At 40.2% G+C, this 18,181-nt stretch overlaps 1 protein-coding gene across 8 annotated transcripts in view; it reads left to right on the plus strand.

Moving 5' to 3' along the window:
* The window catches only part of LOC112129950 (ankyrin repeat domain-containing protein 62-like), a 118,156-nt gene that overhangs the window by 69,463 nt on the left and 30,512 nt on the right, over positions 1 to 18,181 (plus strand). The window lies entirely within an intron of this gene.

Genomic DNA, 18,181 nt, shown 5'->3' on the forward strand with positions numbered 1-18,181 from the left:
CTCAAGAAGCGTGTTAGACCCGAAGATCCTGGAAGAATGTCAGGCTCATGATAATTATAATTATGATATGTCTGTGGCTGATGCTGAAAAGTGCTCATGACACACTAACAAGTTTTTACTTAAGTGATTCTATTTGGTAGAAAATACCCAGATTTACCCTAACATGTAAAAAAGGTACTATCTTAAAATGTGTCTACCTATTAAACAGTGATTCCTCAGGCAGTCCTCAAACTGAAATCAGTGAAAATGTGTAAAATTGTTGATGCACTCATGTTACCATCTGAGTCTTAAAACATTTGATGTATTTTTTTATTTATACAGTTTTACACACCTGAAAAGATAATGCAAATAGGATTACTTTTGCAAATTGTTAATACCTTACAAAATTTCTTGGAAATTTTTATTTAAATTTTTAAACATCCTTTTTTATTCAAGGGAAAAAATTCCAGCTTATCTCATTCTCTCATATAATACGCCATTTTCCTTAACGGTTCTTTTTATAAATTTTTATTTTGTGAGTACATAGTAGGTATGTATATTTATTGAGTACATGACATATTTTGGTACAGGCATGCAATGCATAATAGTCAGCATGGAGAATGGGGTATCCATCTTCTCAAGCATTCATCTTTTGTGTTACAAACCATCCAATTATAGTCTTACAGTCCTTTTAAAATGTACAGTTATTATGGACTATAGTCACCCTGTTGTGCTACCAAACACTAGGTCTTATTCATGCTTTCTATTTTTTGTACCCGTTAACCAACTCCCATCTCCACCTCCTTGCCACTACCCTTCCCAACCTCTGGCAACCATCCTTCTACTCTCTATCTCCACAAGTTTAGTCGTTTTGACTTTTAGATCCCACAAATAAGTGAGAACATCAATGTTTTTCTTTGCCTGGCCTATTCCAATTAACATAATGACCTCCAGTTCCATCCGTGTTGTTTGCAAATGACAGGATCTCACTCTCTTCTGTGGCTGAATATACACAACTCCGTTGTGTATATGTACCACATGTTTTTATCCATTCATCTGTTGATGGACACTTAGGTTGCTTCCACATCTTGGCTATTGTGAACAGTGATGCAACAAACATGGGAATGCAGACATCTCTGATATTCTAATGTCTTTTCTTTGGGGTATATACCTAGCAATGGGATTGCTGGATCATATGGTAGATCTAGTTTTTTGAGGAACCTCCAAACTGTGCTCCATGGTAGTTTTATTAATTTATGTTTCCACCAACAGTGTAGAGGGTTCCCTTTTCTCCATATACTCAACAGCATTTGTTATTGCCTGTCCTTTGGATGAAAGCCATTTTAACTGGGGTGAGATGATATCTCACTGTTGTTTTGAATTGCATTTCTCTGATGATCAGTGATGTTGAACTTCTTTGTATGCCTGTTTGGCATATATATGTCTTCTTTTGAGGAAATGTCTGTTCAAATCTTCTGCCTATTTTTAAGTTGGATTATTAGATTTTTTTCCTATGGTGTTTTTTGAGCTCCGTATATACTCTGGTTATTAATGTCTTGTCAGATGGGTAGCTTGCAGATATTTTCTCCCATTCTGTCAGTTATCTGTTCACTTTGTTGTTTCCTTTGTTGTGCAGAAGCTTTTTGACTTGATGCCAGCCCATTTGTTCATGTTTGCTTTGGTTCCCTGTGCTTTTGGGGCATTGCTCAAAAAAATCTTTGCCCAATCCAATGTCCTAGAGAGTTTCCCTGTGTTCTTGTAGTAGTTTCATAGTTTGAGGTCTTAGATTTATGTCTGATCCATTTTGATTTGATTTTTGTATATGGCAAGGGACAGGGGTCTAGTTTCATGCTTCTGCATATCAACATCTAGTTTTCCCAAAACCATTCATTGAAGAGACTGTCTTTTTCCTTGGTGTATGTTCTTAGCACCTTTGTTGAAAATAAGTTTACTGTAGGTGCGTAGATTTGTTTCTGGGTCTTTACTCTGTTGCATTGGTCTATGTGTCTGTTTTTATGCCAGTACCATTCTCTCTTGGTTATTATAGCTCTGTAGCATAGTTTGAGGTCAGGAAATGTGATTCTTCCAGTTTTGTTCTGTTTACTTAGGATAACTTTGGCTATTCTGGGTCTTTTGTGGCTCCATGTAAATTTTAGAATTGTTTTTTCTTTTACGGTGAAGAATGTCATTGGTATTTTGAGAGGGATTGCATTGAATCTGTAGATTGCTTTGGGTAGTGCGGACATTTTAACAACATTGACTCTTCCAATTCAAGAACATTAAATATGTTTCCATTTTTTGTGTCCTCTTCTTATCAGTGTTTTATAGTTTTCATTATAGAGATCTTTCACTTCTGTGGTTAACTCCTAGGTATGTAATTTTATTTGTGGCTATTGAAAATGAGATTACCTTTTTGGTTTCTTTTTCAGATTGTTTGCTGTCAGCATATAGAAATGCTACAGAGTTTCGTATATTGATTTTGCACCCTGCAACTTAAATCAATTTGTTTGTCATTTCTAATAGGTTTTTGTTTGTGTGTGAAGTCTTTAGGTTTTTCCAAAGACAAGATCATATCATCTACAAATAAGGATAATTTGACTTCTTCCTTTCCAATTTGCATGCACTTTATTTCTTTCTTTTGTCTGATTGTTCTAGCCAGAACTTCCAGTAGTATCTTGAATAACTGTTGTGAAAGTGGGCATCTCTGCCATGTTCCACATCTTAGAGGAAAGGTTTTCAGTTTTTCTTCATTTAGTATGATACTAGCTGTGGGTCTGTTATACATGGTTTTTATTATGTTGATGTAGGTTCCTTTTATACCCAGTTTTTTGAGGGTTTTTATCATGAAGGGATGCTGAAGGGAACTTTACCAGATGCTTTCTCAGCATCAATTGAAATGATCATATGGTTTTTGTCCTTCATCCTGTTGATATGATGTATCACACTGATTGATTTGCATATGTTGAACCATCCTTGCATCCCTGGGATAAATTTCACTTGGTCATGATTAATGATTTTTTTAATATATTGTTGAATTCTGGTTTCTAATAGTTTGTTAAATTTTTTATATCAATGTATATCACAGGTATTGTCCTATAGTTTTCTTTCTTTGACACCTCTTTGCTTTTTGTATCAGTTTAATACTGGCCTTCTAGAATGAGTTTGGAAGTATTCCCTCCTCTATTATTTGAAATGGTTTGAGTAGGATTGGTATTAATTCTTTGAATGTTTAGTAGAATTCAGCAGTGAAGCCATTGGGCCTGGGCTTTTCTTTACTGGGAGACTTTTTATTATGGCTTTGATCCCATTACTTGTTATTGGTAGGTTGTAGATATTTTTTCATGATTCAATCTTTGTAGATTGTATGTGCTTAGGAATTTATCCACCTCCCCTACATTTTCCAAGTTAGCAGCGTATAGTTGCTTATGGTAGCCACTAGCAATCTTTAAGTTTCTGTAGTATTAGTTGTAATATCTTTTTGTTCATCTCTGATTTTATTTCCCTGGGTCTTCTCCCTTTTTTTCTTTGTTAGTCTAGCTAAAGGTTGTCAATTTTGTTTATCCTTTCAGAAAAAGAACTTTTTGTTTAGTCTTTTGTATTCTTATTTCAAATTCATTAATGTGTGTTCTGATCATTTTTATATCTTCCACTAATTTCAAATTTGGTTTGCTCTGGATTTTCCAGTTCTTTAAGATGCATTGTTGTGTTGTTTATTTGAAGTTTTTCTTCTTTCTTGATGTAGGCACTTATAGCTATAAACTTCTCTCTAGTACTGCTTTTGCTGTATCCCATAGGTTGTAATATGTTATGTTTTTATTATCACAAGTTTCTAGAAGTTTTTCAGTTTCCTTCTTAATTTCTTCATTGACCCACTGGTTCTTCAGGAACATATTGTTTAATTTCCATTTGTAAATATCTATTAGGTCCATTTATTTTGTAGTCCAGACTAGGTCTGATTTTTCTTTGTGAATTTTCTGTCTGGGATGTATGTTCGATGCTGAAAGTGGGATGTTGAAGTTCCCAGCTATTATTGTATTTAGGTCTATCTTTTTAACTGTAATAATATTTGCTTTATATATCTGGGTGCTCCAGTGGAGGGTGCATATGTACTTACAACCATTGTATCCTCTTGCTGAATTGACCCCTTTATCATTATATAATGACTTTTTTCTCTTACAATTTTTGTTTTGAAATCTATTTTGTCTGATATAAGTATAGCTATTCCTGCTCTTTTTTGGTTTCCTTTGCCGTGGAATATTTTTTTCCATTCATTTATTTTTGGCCTATGTGTATCTTTATAGATAAAGTGTGCTTCTTGTAGGCAACAGATCATTGGGTCTTGCTTGTTCATCCATTAGGCAACTCTGTGTCTTTTTATTAGAGAATTTAGTCCATTTCCATTCAATGTTATTATTGATAGGTAAACACACCTACCATTTTGTTATTTGTTTTCTAGTTGTTTTCAAGTCTTCTTTTCTTCCTCCCTATCTTCCTTTTAGTAAAAGTGATTTTCTCTGGTGGTATAATTTCTTGCTTTTATTTTTTGTGTATCCATTGTGTTTTTCAATACAAGGTTATTATGAGGTTTGCAGATACTATCTTAAAACCCATTATTTTAAACTGATGACAACACTAATTGCATAAACAAACACACAAAAAACTAATAGAAACTCTACACTGTAACATTATCTCCCAAGTTCTTAACTTTTTGTTGCCTCTCTTTATGTCTTATTTTACTGTGTATGTCTTGAAAAGTTGTGGTTATTGATTTTGTTTGGTCATTTAGTCTTTCTACTTAAGATAAGAGTAGTTTCACACCACAATTACAGTGTTACACTATTCTGGGGGGTTTTGTGTGTTTACTATTAGCAGTGAGTTTTGGTCCTTCTGATGATTTCTTATTGTTGATTAATGTCCTTTCCTTTCAGATGGAAGAACTCCCTTTAGCTTTTTTTTGTAGGGCAGGTCTGGTGCTAATGAAATTCCTCAGTTTTTGTTTCTCCTTCATGCTTGAAGGATATTTTTGCCAGATATACTATTCTAGAGTAAAAGTTGTTTTTCTTCAGTACTCTAAATATGTCATACCATTCTCTCCTGGCCTGTAAGGTTTCCACTGAAAGCTTTCCATCTGCTGTGAGATGTATTGTAGCTCCATTGTATGTTATTTGCTTCTTTTCTCTTGTTGCTTTTAAGATCCTTTCTTTATTCTTGACCTTCAAGAGTTTGGTTATTAAATGCCTGGAGGTGTAGTCTGTTTTGGGTTAAATCTGCTTGGTGTTCTATAACCTTTCTGTACTTGGATGTTGATATCTTTTCCCAGGTTTGGGAAGTTCTCTGATATTATTCTTTTGAATAAACTTTCTACCCTATCTGTTTCTCTACCTCCTACTGAAGACCAATAACTCTTAGATTTGCCCTTTTGAGGCTATTTTCTGTATCTTGTATGTGTGCTTTATTCTTTTTAATTTTTTGACTTAACTGATTGTATTTTCAAACATCCTATCATGAAGCCCACTGATTCTTTCTTCTGCTTTATCAGTTCTGTTATTAAGAGACTCTTATACGTTCTTCAGTATGTCAATTTTTCAGCTCCAGAATTTCTCCTTTTTAATAATTTTAATATCATTGTTAAATTTATCTAATAAAATTCTGAATTGCTTCTCTGTGTTACCTTGAATTTTTTTTTAGTTTCCTCGAAACACCCACTTTAAATTCTCAGTCTGAAAAGTCACATATCTCTGTTTTTCCAGGATTGGTCCTTGGTGCCTTATTTAGTTCACTTGGTGAGGTCATTCTTTTCCTAAAAGGTCTTGATACTTGTAGCTGTTTATCATTGTTTGGGCATTGAAGAGTTAAGTATTTATTTATTGGTTATACTTAAGTTCTAGGGTACATGTGCCCAACGTGCAGGTTTGTTACATATGTATACCTGTGCTGTGTTGGTTTGCTGCATCCATTAACTCATCATTTACATTAGGTATTTCTCTTAATGCTATCCCTCCCCCAACTCCCACCCCATGACAGGCCCCAGTGTGTGATGTTCCCCGCCCTGTGTTCAAGTGTTCTCATTGTTCAGTTCCCACCTATGAGTGAGAACAGGTGGTGTTTGGTTTTCTGTCCTTGCGATAGTTTGCTCAGAATGATGGTTTCCAGCTTCATCCATGCCACCACAAAGGACATGAACTCATCCTTTTGTATGGCTGCATAGCATTCCATGGTGTACATGTGCCATATTATTTTCTTAGGTTATACTAAGTTTTATTTTATTTTATTTTTTCTTTATTATACTTTAAGTTCTAGGGTACATGTGCACAATATGCAGGTTTGTTACATATGTATACATGTGCCGTGTTGGTTTGCTGCACCCATTAGCTCGTCATTTACATTAAGTATTTCTCCTAATGCTATCCCTCCCCCATTCCCCCACCCCGTGACAGGCCCTGGTGTGTTCCCCGCCCTGTGTCCAAGTGTTCTCATTGTTCAGTTCCCACCTATGAGTGAGAACATGTGGTGTTTGGTTTTCTGTCCTTGTGATAGTTTGCTCAGAATGATGGTTTCTGGCTTCATCCATGTCACTACAAAGGACATGAACTCATCATTTTTTTATGGCTGCATAGTATTCCATGGTGTATATGTGCTACATTTTCTTAATCCAGTCTATCATTGATGGACATTTGGGTTGGTTCCAAGTCTTTGCTATTGTGAATAGTGCCGCAATAAACATATGTGTGCATGTGTCTTTATAGGAGCATGATTTATAATCCTTTGTGTATATACCCAGTAATAGGATCACTGGGTCAAATGGTATTTCTAGTTCTAGGTCCTTGAGGAATCGCCACACCGTCTTCCACAATGGTTGAACTAGTTTACACTCCCCAAAGTGTAAAAGCATTCCTATTTCTCCATATCCTCTCCAGCATCTGTTTAAGGATCGCCATTCTAACTGGTGTGAGATGGTATCTCATTGTAGTTTTGATTTGCATTTCTCTGATGGCCAGTCATGATGAGCATTTTTTCATGTGTCTATTGGCTGCATAAATGTCTTCTTTTGAGAACTATCTATTCATATGCTTTGCCCACTTTTTGATGGGGTTGTTTGATTTTTTTTCTTGTAAATTTGTTTGAGTTCTTTGTAGGTTCTGGATGTTAGCCCTTTGTCCAATGGGTAGATTGCAAAAATTTTCTCCCATTCTGTAGGTTGCCTGCTCACTCTAATGGTAGTTTCTTTTGCTGTGCAGAAGCTCTTTAGTTTAATTAGATCCCATTTGTCAATTTTGGCTTTTGTTGCCATTGCTTTTGGTGTTTTAGTCATGAAGTCCTTGTCCATGCCTATGTCCTGAATGGTATTGCCTAGGTTTTCTTCTAGGGTTTTTATGGTTTTAGGTCTAACATTTAAGTCTTTAATCCATCTTGAATTAATTTTTGTATAAGGTGTAAGGAAGGGATCCAGTTTCAGCCTTCTACATATGGCTAGCCAGTTTTCTCAGCACCATTTATTAGATAGGGAATCCTTTCCCCGTTTCTTATTCTTGTCAGGTTTGTCAAAGATCAGATGGTTGTAGATGTGTGGTGTTGTTTCTGAGACCGCTGTTCTGTTCCATTGGTCTATATCTCTGTTTTGGTACCATTACCATACTGTTCTGATTACTGTAGCCTTGTAGTATAGTTTGAAGTCAGGTAGCATGATGCCTTCAGCTTTGTTCTTTTGGCTTAGGATTGTCTTGGCAATGTAGGCTCTTCTTTCATTCCATGTGGACTTTAAAGTAGTTTTTTTCCAATTCTGTGAAGAAAGTCATTGGTAGCTTGATGGGGATGGCATTGGATCTATGAATTACCTTGGGCAGTATAGCCATTTTCACGATATTGATTCTTCCTATCCATGAGCACGGGAAGTTCTTCCATTTGTTTGTGTCCTCTTTTATTTCGTTGAGCAGTTGTTTGTAGTTCTCCTTGAAGAGGTCCTTCACATCCCTTGTAAATTGGATTCCTATGTATTTTATTCTCTTTGAAGCAACTGTGAATGGAAGTACACTCGTGATTTGGCTCTGTTTGTCTGTTATTGGTGTATAAGAATGCCTGTGATTTTTGCACATTGATTTTGTATCCTGAGACTTTGCTGAAGTTGCTTATCAGCTTAAGGAGATTTTGGGCTGAGACGACGAGGTTTTCTAAGTATACAATCATGTCATCTGCAAACAGGGACAATTTGACTTCCTCTTTTCCTAATTGAATACCCTTTATTTCTTTCTCTTGCCTGATTTCCCTGGCCAGGACTTCCAACACTATGTTGAATAGGAATGGTGAGAGAGGGCATCCCTGTCTTGTGCATTTTTAAAGGGAATGTTTCCAGTTTTTGCCCTTTCAGTATGATATTGGCTGTGGGTTTGTCATAGATAGCTCTTATTATTTTGAGATACGTTTCATCAATACCTAGTTTATTGAGAGTTTTTAACATGAAGCGCTGTTGAATTTTGTTGAAGGCCTTTTATGCATCTATTGAGATAATCATGTGGTTTTTGTATTTGGTTCTGTTTATGTGATGGATTACATTTATTGATTTGCGTATGTTGAACCAGCCTTGCATCCCAGGGATGAAGCCAACTTGATCTTGGTGGATAAGCTTTTTGATGTGCTGCTGGTTTCTGTTTGCCAGTATTTTATTGAGGATTTTTGCATAGATGTTCAACAGAGATATTGGTCTAAAATTCTCTTTTTTTGTTGTGTCTCTGCCAGGCTTTGGTATCAGGATGATGCTGGTCTCATAAAATGAGTTAGGGAGGATTCCCTCTTTTTCTATTGATAGGAGTAGTTTCAGAAGGAATGGTACCAGATCCTTTTTGTACCCCTGGTAGAATTCGGCTGTGAATCTGTCTGGTTCTGGACTTTCTTTGGTTGGTAGGCTATTATTGCCTCGGTTTCAGAGCCTGTTATTGGTCTATTCAGCAATTCAACTTCTTTCTGGTTTAGTCTTGGGAGGGTGTATGTGTCCAGGAATTTATCCATTTCTTCTAGATTTTCTAGTTTATTTGCATAGAGGTGTTTATAGTATTCTCTGATGGTAGTTTGTATTTCTGTGGGATCAGTGGTGATATCCCCTTTATCATTTTTTATTGCATCTATTTGATTCTTCTCTCTTTTCTTCTTTATTAGTCTTGCTAGCGGTCTATCAATTTTGTTGATCTTTTCAAAAAACCAGCTCCTGGATTCATTGATTTTTTAAGGGTTTTTTGTGTCTCTATGTCCTTCAATTCTGCTCTGATCTTAGTTATTTCTTGCCTTCTGCTAGCTTTTGAATGTGTTTGCTCTTGCTTCTCTAGTTCTTTTAATTGTGATGTTAGGGTGTCAATTTTAGATGTTTCCTGCTTTCTCTTGTGGGCATTTAGTGCTGTAAATTTCCCTCTACACACTGCTTTGAATGTGCCCCAGAGGTTCTGGTATGTTGTGTCTTTGTTCTCATTGGTTTCAAAGAACGTCTTTATTTCTGCCTTCATTTCATTATGTACCCAGTAGTCATTCAGGAGCAGGTTGTTCAGTTTCCATGTAGTTGTGTGGTTTTGAGTGAGTTTCTTAATCCTGAGTTCTAATTTTATTGCACTGTGGTCTGAGAGGCAGTTTGTTGTAATTTCTGTGCTTTTACATTTGCTGAGGAGTGTTTTACTTCCAACTATGTGGTCAATTTTGGAGTAAGTGCAATATGGTGCTGAGAAGAATGTATATTCTGTTGATTTGGGGTGGAGAGTTCTGTAGATGTCTATTAGGTCTCCTTGTTGCAGAGCTGAGTTCAAGTCCTGGATATCCTTGTTAACCTTCTGTCTCGTTGATCTGTCTAATGTTGACAGTGGGGTGTTAAAGTCTCCCATTATTATTGTGTGTGAGAGTCTAAGTCTCTTTATAGGTCTCTAAGGACTTGCCTTACGAATCTGGGTGCTCTTGTATTGGGTGCATATATATTTAGAATAGTTAGCTCTTCTTGTTGAATTGATCTCTTTACCATTATGTAATGGCCTTCTTTGTCTCTTTTGATCTTTGTTGGTTTAAAGTCTGTTTTATCAGAGAGTAGGATTGCAACCCCTACTTTTTTTTTTTTTTGCTTTCTATTTCCTTGGTAGATCTTCCTCCATCCCTTTATTTTGAGCCTATGTGTGTCTCTGCACGTGAGATGGGTCTTCTGAATACAGCACACTGATGGGTCTTCACTCTTTATGCAATTTGCCAGTCTGTGTCTTTTAATTGGAGCATTTAGCCCATTTACATTTAAGGTTAATATTGTTATGTGTGAATTTGATCCTGCCATTATGATGTTAGCTGTTTATTTTGCCCATTGGTTGATGCAGTTTCTTCCTAGCATCGATGATCTTTTTACTTTGGCATGTTTTTGCAGTGGCTGGTACCAGTTGTTCCTTTCCATGTTTAGTGCTTCCTTCAGGAGCTCTTGTAAGGCAGGCCTGGTGGTGACAAAATCTCTCAGCATTTGCTTGTCTGTAAAGGATTTTATTTCTCCTTCACTTATGAAACGTAGTTTGGCTGGATATGAAATTCTGGGTTGAAAATTCTTTTCTTTAAGAAGGTTGAATATTGGCCCCCACTCTCTTCTGGCTTGTAGGGTTTCTGCTGAGAGATCTGCTGTTAGTATGATGGGCTTCCCTTTGTGGGTCAACCCAACCTTTCTCTCTGGCTGCTCTCAGCCTTTTTTCCTTCATTTCAGCCTTGGTGAATCGGACAATTATGTGTCTTGGGGTTGCTCTTCTTGAGGAGTATCTTTGTGATGTTTTCTGTATTTCCTGAATTTGAATGTTGGCCTACGTTGCTAGGTTGGGGAAGTTCTCCTGGGTAATATCCTGCAGAGTGTTTTCCAACTTGGTTCCAGTCTCCCTGTCACTTTCAGGTACACCACTCAGATGTAGATTTGGTCTTTTCACATAGTCCCATATTTCTTAGGGGCTTTGTTCATTTCTTTTTACCCTTTTTTTCTCTAAACTTCTCACTTCATTTCATTAATTTGATCTTCAATCACTGATACCCTTTCTTCCACTTGATCAAATTGGCCACTGAAGCTTGTGTATGTGTCACGTGGTTCTCATGCCATGGTTTTCAGCTCCATCAGATCATTTATGGTCTTCTCTGTGATGTTTATTCTAGTTAGCCATTCGTCTAATCTTTTTTCAAGGTTTTTAGCTTCTCTGCGATGGATTCGAACATCCTCCTTTAGCTCGGAAAAGTTTGTTATTACTGATCATCTGAAGCCTTCTTCTCTCAACTTGTCAAAATCATTCTCCGTCCAGCTTTGTTCCCTTGCTGGCGAGGAGCTGTGTTCCTTTGGAGGAGAAGAAGCACTCTGATTTTTAGAATTTTCAGCTTTTCTGCTCTGGTTTCTCCCCATCTTTGTGGTTTTATCTACCTTTGGTGTTTGATGATGGTGAAGTACAGATGGGGTTTTGGTGTGGATGTCCTTTCTTTTTGTTAGTTTTCCTTCTAACAGTCAGGTCCCTCAGCTGCAGGTCTGTTGGAGTTTGCTGGAGGTCCACTCCAGACCTTGTTTGCCTGGATATCACCAGTGGAGGCTTGCAGAACAGCAATGTTGCTTCCTGATCCTTCCTGTGGAAGCTTCATCTCAGAGGGCCACCCTGCTATATGAGGTGTCAGTTGGCCCCTACTGGGAGGTGCCTCTCAGTTAGGCTACTCGGGGGTCAGGGACCCACTTGAGGAGGCAGTCTGTCCGTTCTCAGATCCGTGCTGGGAGAACCACTGATCTCTTCAAAGCTGTTAGACAGCGATGTTTAAGTTTCTGCTGCCTTTTGTTCAGCTATGCGCTGTCCCCAGAGGTGGAGTCTACAGAGGCAGGCAGGCCTCCTTGAGCTGCGGTGGGCTCCACCCAGGTCAAGCTTCCCAGCGGCTTTGTTTACCCACTCAAGCCTCAGCAATGGCAGACGCCCCTCCCCCAACCTCACTGCCACCTTGCAGTTTGATCTCAGACTGCTGTGCTAGCAGTGAGCGAGGCTCCATGGGCGTGGGACCCTCTGAGCCAGGTGTGGGATATCATATCCTGGTGTGCCATTTGCTAAGACCATTGGAAAAGCGCAGTATTAGGGTGGGAGTGTCCCAATTTTCCAAGTACCATCTGTCACGGCTTCCCTTGGCTAGGAAAGAGAATTCTCTGACTGCTTGTGCTTCCTGGGTGACGCAATGCCCCACCCTACTTTGGTTCATGCTCCGTGGGCTGCACCCACTGTCCGACAAGCCCCAGTGAGATGAACCCGGTACCTCAGTTGGAAATGCAAAAATCACCTGTCTTCTCTGTTGCTCACGCTGGGAGCTGTAGACTGGAGCTGTTCCTATTCGGTCATCTTGGAACCTCCCACCAACGATGTCTTTTTGTCCTTTTTGATCTATGTTGGTTTAAAGTCTGTTTTGTCTGAAACTCAGATTGCAACCCCTGCTTTTTTCTGTTTTCCATTTGCTTGGTCGATTTTTCTCCATCCCTTTATTTTGAGCCTATGTGTGTCATTGCATGTGGAATCTGTCTCTTGAAGGCAGCATGCCAAAGGGTCTTGCGTTTTTATCCAGCTTGCCACTCTGTGCCTTTTAACTAGGGCATTTAGCCCATTTATATTCAAGGTTAGTATTAATATGTGTGAATTTAATACTGTCATCATGATGTTTGCTGGTTATTTTGCAGACTTGTTTATGTGGTTGCTTTATAATGCCACTGGCCTGTGTATGTCAGTGTGTTTTTGTAGTGGCTGGTAACAATCTTTTCATATTGAGTGCTCTTATCAGGAGCTCTTGCAAGGCAGGTCTGGTGGTGACAAATTCTCACAGCATTTGCTTATCTGAAAAGGATCTTATTTCTCCTTTATTTATGAAGCTTAGTTTGGCTGGATATGAAATTCTGGGTTGGAAATTCTTTTCTTTAAAAATGTTGAATATTGGCCTTCACATCTCTTTGGCTTGTAGGGGTTCTGGCTGAAAGGCCTGTCTGATGGATTTCTCTTTGTAGGTGAGCTGACCTTTCTCTCTAGCTGCCTTTAACATTTTTCCTTTCATTTCGACCTCGGAGAGTATCTAATAATTATGTGACTTCAGGGTGGTCTTCCTATGGGGTATCTTACTGGCATTCTGTACATTTCCTGTATTTGAATATTGGCCTCTCTAGCTAGGTTGGGGAAGTTCTCATGGATAATATCCTGAAATATGTATTCCAAGTTGCTTCCATTCTCTTCATCTCTTTCAGTGAGGCATAGATTTTGTCTCTTTACATAATCCCATATTTCTCAGAGGTTTTGTTCATTCCTTTTTATTCTTGTTTTTTTTTCTGTTCTTGTCTGAGTGTCTTATTTCAGAAAGCCAGTCTTCAAGCTATGAGATACTTTCCTCCACTTGCTCTATTCTGCTATTAATACTTGGGATTGCATTATGAAATTCTTTTAATGTGCCTTTCAGCTCTATCAGGTCAGTTACATTCTTTTCTATACTGACTATTTTGTCTGTCAGCTCGTGCATTGTTTTATTGTGATCCCTAGAGTCCTTGGATTACGTTTCAACATACTCCTGTAGCTCAATGGTTTTCATTTCTGTCAATAGTCTGAATTCTGTTTCTGTCATTTCAGCTATTTCAACCTAGTTCAGAACCCTTGTTGGAGAGGTAATGAGGTCATTTGGAGGAAAGAAGGCACTCTGACTTTTTGAGTTGCCATGGTTCTTTCACTGGTGCTTTCTCATCTTTGTGGGCTTATTTTCCTTCAATCTTTGAGGCCGCTGACCTTTGAATTTTCTTCTTTTATCCTAGTTGATGACCTTAAGGGTTTGAGTGTGGTATAAGGTGGCTTCAGCCCACTGGCTTCATTTCTGGAAGATTTTATGGGGCCAATGTTCGGCTCCCAACTCCTGAACTACCTGTGCTAACTCTGGGGAATTTTTATTGGGCCTAGACTGTTCTCTGGCTCCTTGAGGTTAAGAATTCACTGCTCTGGGGGGTGTAAGGTGCTCGCAGAATGTTGGTCACTACACTCCAATGGGTGGTGTCAGCCAAAGAGTTTTATAGTGCAGTGACAGCAGGATTCTCATTTGCATGTGCCAGCAGCAGCAGTGGCAGCAGCATAGTGGGGTGCACACTCATCAACTGCAGCAGGGTGCTAGTGGGTGCCGGCGTGCCTGCCTCCCTGTGGACATTCACCACAGTGGCAGAGGCAACACAGCTCATGGAAGGGTAGGGGGCTGCTGCTGGCGACTGTGTATGTGGTTGCATTGGTGATGGTGTTGCCTTGGGGGCACTGGCGGGCTCAGGTCTGTGCCTTCTCTGTATTGCATGAGCAGGAGTGGTCACTCAGGGCAGGAGAGGATCTGCTGTTCTCTGTACCTAGTTTCACTCCCACGGCAGTGTTGGCGCAAGGGCAGGGCAGGGCACTGGTGGTGGGAGTGGAGCTCGCTGGCTGTGTGCCCACCAAGGCTTTTTCTAAATGGTGGTCACAGGGGGAGGGCGGCTGACTGCACTCTTGCTGCAGCAGTGACAGGGTGGGGTGTATGCACACATGCATGTGGGTCGGACAAGGAAAGCAAAACCCGTCCCCACAGACATGCTCCAGCCAAGCGACGTGGGGAGTTGCTGTGGGCCCAAGGGAAACTACAGTTTGGGGAGGGAGTATGTGGGCTGGTGCTTTGCCATGGATGCCTCCCTGTGCTGGAGCCCTCTTCCAGTCAGGCAGGGTCCACCAGCACAGAAGCTATGACCCAAGGCTGCCCTGCAAGCAGGCATGACCAGGCTGGGGCCCCAGGACTTTCAGATTGTAAAGTCAAATGGTGAGAATAATTTATTTTCCTGAAACGATGACTTAAAATTAGTGGAATGGGCAGCAAGTGAAGTTCATTAGCATATAAATAGAATTTGTTTTTGCCTTGCGTGGAGGAAACTTATGCACACATAGTGAGGGAGTTGCAAATTGTATTCTCCCCCAATAGTTCACTTTTCAATCTCAGGATGCTGTTTAATTAAAAATTAAACAGGATTTTAGGCCAGGCACGGTGGCTCACACCTGTAATCCCTGCACTTTGGGAGGCCGAGGTGGATGAATCACTTGAGGTGTCAGGAGTTCAAGACCAGCCAGGCCAACATGGTGAAACCCTGTCTCTACTAAAAATAGAAAAATTGGCCGGGCATGGTGGTGCATGCCTGTAATCCCAGCTACTTGGAAGACTGAGGCAGAAGAATCACTTGAACCTGGGAGGCAGAGGTTGCAGTGAGCTGAGACTGTGCTACTGCACTCTAGCCTGGGTGACAGAGCGAGACTCCTTCTCAAAAACGAAAAAAAATTAAACAGGATTTTAAATTAAACCTAAATGGCAGGACAAGGTGTCCTCCAGAGCATGCACCCAAATTGAGTAAACCTCCAAGAGATCTCTCAATGGACTAAACTTTCTGTAACATGTTTGAGAGTGCATTCTAATCATAATTGCAAAAAAGTAGTTAAAATCTATGTTTGAAAATTAAAATTAAACATAGAACCCTGAAAATCTCTATGCAACTTTATCCCACAGAAATTTTGAAAAACAAAACAGAGCACACTCAGTTGTTATTATAGCTTTAAAATATAGCAAAAATAGTTGCTGCATTTTTGAAAGTTCAGTAAAGTTCAACTTTCTGAGCCAGAGCTTGCAAAGAGCGTAGTTGAGAAGTAGCCCCCAGAAGGGTGTGGCTAACACAGCCTCTGACTTCAGAGTCAGGAGAGCAAAAGGCCTTGCCTACTGCAACTTATTCATGTGAATCAATAACTCTTGTGTTTACCAACATTTTAAACAAACTTGACCATCTAGAGAAGAGTGGGCAGAAATAGTGCTGTGAGGAATGATCTTCCTGTGGTTGTAAAAGCACAATGATCTTGTATAATTGAGTCTATCCTGCCTTTGTAAACTTTGAAAGCATGACATCTTTATATCATGATCTAATAATAGCTATTATGATGACTCTTCATTGTCATGAAAAAATATAATTAGGTTTTCATATGGTCTAAGAAGGTAGGAAAACAATGTAAAGATTTTTGAAGGATGTTAACCAAAATAGTTAAAATGAGTCCAGCCGTTATGAGCTTAACTCAGGTACCTAGAACATTGGCTTATATGGGACATTAAATTTCTGAAAAAAGCTCAAAAAATGGGACATGCATGTACATATTCCTACCAGGAATCTGACTCCACAGGGCTACAAAATATTTAAGCTTCATTTCAGAAGTGCTAGTGTGCTTCAGGTAGGTTTTATACAGTTTATTTGTCCTGACAAAAAATGACCCTATCAGCCTTCTCATGAGCATCCAGTGACAGAGATGTGGAAAAGAACCTTCTATGGGGAGAGTAAAGTTTGAAACAGTGAGGAACAGAGGATGATGTTTGAGAAGCCACAGGAGGAGACACCAGTGGACACCAGCAAGGAGAGGAGCCAGGGAGAAGGAAATGGGGAGGACATTCCTCAAGGAGCAGCTCTGAGCTCCGCGGCTTTGGGGGCCATGGAGTCACAACAGCTTAAGATGTCCCTTCAGCACCAGCTGGGCATGGGCAACAGTGAGAGGAGAGGGTGGCAGCTATGACATCAGTGTTTGTGTCTGTACCTGCACATGGGGAGAAAATTCCATCTGTTTCCCATAAGTAGGGTCATCTTTGAACAGAAGAGGCAGTTGTGTGTTTCCACAAATGTGGCGACATACATTGTAGGACACGCCAAGACTTTGCTGTAGCCCAGCCATAGGCTCTTAGACTTTGGCGGGTTGTTCTCTTCCCCCTATCCCTTCATTTCTTCTGTCCACCAAAATGTATTGAGATCATCCTGGGAGCCAGACACTGGTATGTGCTGGGGATATAGGCAGGAATGTGCTTTCATGAGAGACAAGAAAGCCTGATCTTGCTGCCACAGAAATTTCACTGCATCGTGAGACAGAGATGTGCCAATAGAAAGATCCACATAAGAAGCATGAGAAGAAGCATAAGAAGAGCATAAGAAGCATTAGAACGGGCGTGAAAGTCCATCCAGGGGACATTTTTGACCCAAATTTGAGAGGCCAGGAGAGCTTCCTGGAGAAAGTGACGTGTAAGGCAAGACCTGAAAGACAAACCCAATTACCTGGGGAGGTGAGGAAGGAAGAGGGACAGGTGTTCCAAGAAAGGCAGATAGCATATTGAGGGGAGCAGTGGGAAAGAGAAGAGGAACTCCAGGAACTGAAGTGATCCCCACCACCAGAGCATGGAGTGTGAGTGAAAAGTCTGCAGGGGGCTGGTGATGGGGACCTCCGTACACGAGAGGCCAGACAGTATTCTAAGATCAATAGGAAGCCATTGCAAGGTTTCACCAGAGGAGTAATGTGATCAGATTTGCATCTTAGAGCAGTTGTTTTGGCACTTCTGACTGAAAGGGCAAGAATGGCCAGTGTTGTTACCTGAAGGGTAAATGTGGCCCACAATATGAAATGCAGTGAAGAAGGGGACATATGCATATATGTAAGTAAATATAATCGAGGTATATTTAGCAGACAGAATCAATAGACTTGGTGAGTGATGGACTGGATGTGTGAGGAGTCTAGATCACTTCCAGGTTGCTGATTTGGACAACTCAGTACTAATCAATGAGAAAGAAGATCCACAGGGGGGATCTTGTCTAAGGGGTGAGGTGGGGCTAAACAGCTGTGTTTGAGACTGGAGAAGTGTGTGCTGGGCATGGGATGCACAAGTGGAAATGGCTTTGGGTCTGCAGCTCAGATGTGGGCATGACCAGCATAGAGATAGAGAGGCCCCAGGCTGCCAGGTGAGTGTGATCCCCCAGGTGGTGGTGTCAGCTGAGAAGGGAAGGAAGCCCCTGTGAGAACACTGAAGTGGCGAGAGCAGACAACAAGGAGTCCACAGGAGACAGGGAAGGAAAAACTAGAGGGAGGAGTCAAGCCAGGCATGTGTGGTGACATAGGAACCGAGGGAGAGGACATCTCAAGATTGAGGGGACGCTGCACAACAGGAGGACTATGTGGTTTTTGGCCACGTCCACAGGAAGTCACAACAGGCAAGGAAAAGAAACTGGCAATCAGACATGGAGTTGAGTGAATCAGAGAGGAGATGGGCAGGGACAGCAGGGTGAGGCCTCTTTCTGAGGAAGTTTGGCTAAAGGATAGATCAGCTGGGACACATGCTGGAAGGGTGTATGGGGTGGAGGGAGGAACAGTGGAGGGCGGGA

Source organism: Pongo abelii, chromosome 17, assembly GCF_028885655.2.
Source record: "Pongo abelii isolate AG06213 chromosome 17, NHGRI_mPonAbe1-v2.0_pri, whole genome shotgun sequence".
Taxonomy (NCBI): domain Eukaryota; kingdom Metazoa; phylum Chordata; class Mammalia; order Primates; family Hominidae; genus Pongo; species Pongo abelii.